Raw genomic sequence first — 6211 nt, forward strand, 5'->3', positions numbered from 1 at the left:
AAAAAAAAAAAAAAACAGTAAAATTTGCTTTCCTAGTACAGAAGTAATCTAGACTATGAGGAGTAATAAGACTAGGGTAGAAACAATCTGGATTTCCTTTTTGCAAACTAAGTTCAATACTGTTTGGCGTGAATAAACCAAGAAGAGGTAAGAGCCTTTGGAAGTTTCTGGCCCAGGAACCATAATGCATGCTGAAGCTGACTGGATACAAACCAAATCTTCACAGGGCAAGATTGTGTCCCACTGTTTCCTATCTTGAATTTTTCTAATTAATGCAGTAAAAAACTAATTGAAGAATTCAGACAAATGGAAGCCACAGACCTATTACATTTCTGTAAATTATCTTTTGTTACAAGTAGATGCCCTACTCAGTTTAATATTAGGCATGCTAGTTTTCTGGATGGTATTTGGTCTTGCTTTTGGCAGTGCTAGATATCAAACCCAGAGCTTCAGGCATGCTAGGCAAATGCTCTGCCACTGAACCTACCCACCCCACACCCCCTACCCTGCAGCCCATCGATTTTTAATATAAAGTAACTACCCCAGGCATACTATCTTGTTCTGTTTCAACAATGTAACCACATTCTCTTTTATAGGAAATTCTACCCTATAGAAATGTCAAAAGGGAGAGTGTTTTTACAAAATCTTAGAAAACAGTTTTTTGTTTTCTTTTTGACGGTTATGGGGCTTGAACTCTGGGCCTGGGCATTGTCCCTCAGCTCTTCAGCTCAAGGGTAGTGCTCTACCACTTTGAGCCACAGCGCTACTTTTGGTTTCTGGTGGCTAATTGGAGTTAAGAGTCTCAGATTCTTACAGTCTCACAGCCAGCCCAGGCTGGCTCTGAACCACAATCTTCAGATCTCAGCCTCCTGAGTAGCTAGGATTACAGGAGTGAGTTACCAGCGCTCGGCAGTAAACAGTTTTTAATTAAGGTAATTTAGAAATGTTACCTAGGAGCCAGGCACTGGTGGCTCACACCTGTAATCCTAGCTACTCAGGAGGCTAAGGATCGCAGTTTGAAGCCAGTCTGGGCAACAAAGTCTGTGAGGCTTTTACCTCCAATTAACCATTTAAAAGCCATCAATGCCGCAGTGGGTCAAGTAGCAAATAAAAGCTAAGGGACAGTACCTAGGCCTTGAGTTTGTCTTAGTACTGGCATGCGCCCATTAGCATGTGCACGTGCAAACACACAAATACACACATTCTTTGTTCCTTATTTCAGAGCCATTTTGTATCTTAGGAAATTCATGTCTATTCTAGGGTATTTGCTTTTATTATGATTTTTCTTTCTTTTTTCATTAAATAGAATAAAAACTGAGCTTATAGCCACATCTACTGCTACTGGCTACAAATTATCTTATTTCTCCAGCAAGCTTCTTGACTTCACCTTTTCTTTTCATTCTTCTCATGCCTGAGAAATGAACAACAGAATTTTTTAAACCATGACAGTCTCCTTTGGTTTCATTTCTCTGGGCAGCTGAACTGAGGAATGCATTCCACTTTACCTTTCCATTCCCATACACCACCAGTACAGAGTTCATGATTCATCTTAAAGTTGGAAGTGATTATGTGACCCTTTTTTTATTTTTATTTTTTGGCCAGTCTGGGGCTTGAACTGTCCCTGAGCTTCTTTTGCTCAAGGCTAGCGCTCTACCATTTGAGCCACAGCACCACTTCTGGCCTTTTCTGAGGAATCAAACCCAAGGCTTCATGCATGCTAGGCAAGCATTCTATCACTAAGCCACATTCCCAGCCCCCATTTTCTTTTAACATTTCCTTCCCTCAGATCTTTCACAAAGGCGTATTGCTTATTAGACTTCTTTTAGCCCAAATCTTACTATACTTTCAGACAGAAATTGCTTTCCTGGAAATTAGTAGTTTCATTGTAATCCCAAACAAAGTAAACTCTCCATATTACATACCTGGTATGTACCGAATAGCCAGAAATAAACAAAAAAACACCCTAAAAGCTATTCAGAGACTGAGATATAAGATTGAGACCCAAAGCCAGCCTAGGCAAGAGAGACTTTTATCTCCAATTAACCACCACCCCCACCAAAAAAAAAAACAGAAGTGGAGCTGTATGCCAAGTGGTAGAGCACAAGCCTAGAGCAAAAGAGCTAAGGGACAGTGCCCAACCTTTGTGTTTAAGCTCCAGGACCAGCACAAAAAAAAAAAAAAAAGAAGGAAGGAAAGAAAGAAAAAGAAAGAAAGAAATGTACACATCACCCAATGCAGAAGAAATAGTTATATTGTCAAATCTTATAGTATGTACAAACTTCATAGGCCAAGATAATGACAATTTGCCTTGTGAAGGTTAAAATGTGATTGTGACTTTAAGTATCACTATCCTACAATACTGTGCAATTTGTGAAATTTATGTAATCATTTCATCTCAAAAAAATTTTTAAGAAAAAAGAAAGGAAAGAAAAAGAAAGAAAATGAGTCCATATTATAAAAACTATAATTTACAGTATCCAGACCTTCTGTAGGGCTAGATATTTTGCACTACTATGATATCTAGCTAATCTATTGCTTCAGCCTGTCTATCCAGTAATAATATTTGAAGCATTTTGATAGAAAACTGAAATATATTTATAGTTTTCTACTGTCTATAACAAGTTATATTGAGTATAATTTAATCATTATTTAGTGGCTACAAGTCAAAATAAACATTAGCTATAGCACTATGATATTATTACAATAGTGTGTGGAGCCCAGGTGTGGACAACTACATTTATGTCAATAGCCTCAACTTGTGAGGGAGGGGATAAACTTTATCCTCTTTTTTTTTTGCAATCTGTCATACAGACATATCCTATCACTGTAAACTCTATGGAAAAAGACCATATGGTAGAACAGCAGATTCAGATCAAGCTCCTCCAATATGGCAGGCTAGAGAAAAATTTTGCAGTGCATCTAACAATCACTAGGTTTGGCACAAATCTGATGACAGGTAAACATTTCGTTAACGAATAGCATGAATATGCCTGCCTGAGGAAGTCCTCTCCATTATTTACTGTTTCTAATCTGTCATGGCAGATCACCAAGCATAAAAGCACCATTTAAAATGGGTCTGGCAGCAGGGCACAAGTGGCTCACACCTGTCATCCTAGCTACTCAGGAGGCTGAGATCTGAGGATCGCGGTTCAAAGCCAGCCACGAAAGGAAAGTCCATGAGACTCTTATCTCCAATAAGCCACCAGAAAACCGGAAGTGGTGCTGTGTCTCAAGTGGTAGAGTGCGAGCCTTGAGCTGAAGAGCTGAGGGACAGCGCCCAGGTCCAGAATTCAAGCCCCATGACTGACAATAAATAAATGAATAAATAAAGGGTCTGGTATGGAAATTTTAACAAAACAAGTGCAACATGGCAAAACTGTTGTGATGATGTGAGGATGGCTAACACTAGCATGTGTCAGGAATTGTGGTAAGGTCAGCCTGCATGCATGACCTAAAACAATACCCAAATCTTGGCTTGTGGATGCAGAAACTGAGGTTCAAAGTGGCTAATTTAAAGAAAGCCAAGCACGGGCTAGTGGTGGCAGTGGGTTGTGAATCCAGGCAGCCTGGTTTAGTAAAATGCTACATTGCTTGAATAAATGGATATTAAACATGAATCAGAGTAACTTAATTTGTAATAACTTGTTTTCCAGTGGAAGTCTTCTTGGCTAACTACTTTCTGACTCTCAATAGGTAAAGATGGTTATGCATAAATATTACACTGATAAGCCAAAGAGTTAAAGCATAAAAGCTAGATGTGAAAGGTCCATGAACTACGACATTCTATAGATGAGTTCCCAAGTAGAGGCTACAGAGATCTGTGTGTATTAGGGTCATCAGGGAGGGTTTTAAGAAGCTAATACCTAAGCCCAAGCAGTGTAAGAGGAAGGGGTGGCGTGAGAGAAGGAGGCATTCTGTATCTTAAGAAGATGCACAAAGTCTCTGTGGAGTTAAGAGGAAGGAATCATAAATATCTGAGTAAACAAACACAAGTGGTTTGAAACATCTATGCCGACTGCAGCTGAAGTTCCTTAAACAGCTGGACAAAGGTAAGCTGCAGTTGTCAGTACTAGGGACATAGCACATAGCAGTTAAAGGCCAGACCTAAAGCTAATTCCACAGCTCTCACTAAATAACTTAAGAGTCCTTGGCAGAGACAGAGGTTTGGGGCACAAGAGGCTGACCTCTACCCATTTCAAACCAACAAAGAGAAGACATGCTGACCTAGGGATTATTTAAATGTATGGTTTCATTTGCCCTGAAATCTTTCAGTAGGTCTAACCAGAATCACCTCTAATTTATGAAAGACATAATGTAACTAGTGCCTGAAGATCCTCCCTGCCCTGAGGAGTTGCAGCACTGGGAGGCTGGGAAGCTCTTAGGAGTCTACAGCCTCTACAATGGACCCAGGAACAAGTGAGAAGTCAGGTCTAACCCTAGGGAAGGGAAACACTTCCCACACTTTTTCTTTTTTTAATCTGTCATGGGGCTTGAACCCAGGGCCTGGGTGCTGTCACTGAGCTCTTTTTGCTCAAGGCTAGCATTCTACCACTTGAGACTCGTCTCTACTTCAGGTTTTCTGATGGTTAATTGGAAGTAAGAAGAGTCTCAGGGACTTCCCTGCCTGGGCTGGCTTTGAATGATGATCCTCAAATCTCAGCCTTTTGAGTAGCCAGAATTACAGGCATGAGCCATCAGCACCTAGCACACCCCCTCCCCCATACTTTATGACAGAGACTGGATACATTAGCAGGAAAAGCAAGGTAAAAACACTGTGCTCAACACACCTCCTAGTCTTGCTTAATTCCATAGCAACTAAATCTTCGGGAAAAATTTCACCACTCTCTAAATGAAAGCACCAAGAATGCCTTCATAAATGTACTGGAAGGAGGAAGATATATCAAAGTTTCCTGCTTGCGTAGGATATGCTAGGGAGAGGTGGGGGGGGTATGCAAGGGAGGTGTGTGTGTGTGTGTGTGTGTGTGTGTGATATGCAAGGGAGGTGTGTGTGTGTGTGTGTGATATGCAAGGGAGGTGTGTGTGTGTGTATTGTTTGCCAGTCCTGGGACTTGAACTCAGGGCTTAGGCACAGTCCCTGTGCTTTTATGCTCAAGGTTAGAGCACCACCACTTGAGTAACAACTCCACTTCTGGCTTTTTAGTGGTTAATTGGAGGTAAGAGTCTCAAAGATGTTCTTGTTTGAACTATAATAGTCAGATCTCAGCCTCCTGAGTAGCTAGGATTATGTGAGCCACTGGGGCTCAGCTGGAGGGTTGAAGTATCTCTGGCAAACTTCCAAATGTTACATCATCAACTCTTTATAGAGACAGCAGCACCTCCAAACTTACATAGTCTTTTCCTCACCTCTCAGACAGCAAAAGTGCCAAAGAATCTAGGTAGGATTCAAAACCTAACTCATAGGCTGTAGGTGTGGCCCAAGTGGTAGAGTGCCAGCCAAGCAAGAGAGAGGGCCCGAGTTCAAATCCTAACACAGGCAAAAATAAAAATAGAAATCCTAACTCATACATTCAGCCTCCATTTATTAAGCACCTGTGAATCACCTGGTACTAATCTAAGGTCCTACAAATATAAGATGTCTACTAATCCATACTAATTATCTTCAAGGGGCCTAGCTAATCAAGGGTCTAAGCAGAAAGTTCTCCTTATGCCCTATAAACACACCAGAAAAGTCATCTTTCTCATTTCCATGCCTCTGACCATGGTGTGCCCACCCACCTGGCTATGCCCACCATACTTGATCTACCCAAGACCTTATAGCCTTCAAAATCAGCTTACGCCCTCATGTCCTCAGGGTCCTGAACTCAAAGTGAGTGAGGCTCACCTCCCAAAGTGGTGTCCTTTTCTCTCAACTAGCAACAAGTACATTGAGTACCACCTTGTGTATTTGGAAATTGATCATCCTCTAACTGATAACTTTTTATGTATCAAACTTGTCTTGAGTACCAACTATAAGCCAGTATTGTTCCGAAGGCTGGAGAAATAGCTAGCAAAACAGTACTGGATTTTTTTATTTTCTTCCCCATGGGAAGCTCCTGGGAAGGGTTCTTGGCTTAAATTGCTTTAAAAAAAATCTTCCTATAAAGATCTGGGTTAGGGCTGGGAAGGTGGCTCAGTGGTAGAGCGCTTGCCTTGCATGCATGAGGCCCTGGGTTCGATTCCTCAGCACCACATAAGCAAAAAGAAAAAAGCC

The sequence above is a fragment of the Dipodomys ordii genome, unplaced genomic scaffold (genome assembly GCF_000151885.1).
Source record: "Dipodomys ordii isolate 6190 unplaced genomic scaffold, Dord_2.0 Scaffold120, whole genome shotgun sequence".
In the NCBI taxonomy this organism is placed as follows: Eukaryota; Metazoa; Chordata; class Mammalia; order Rodentia; family Heteromyidae; genus Dipodomys; species Dipodomys ordii.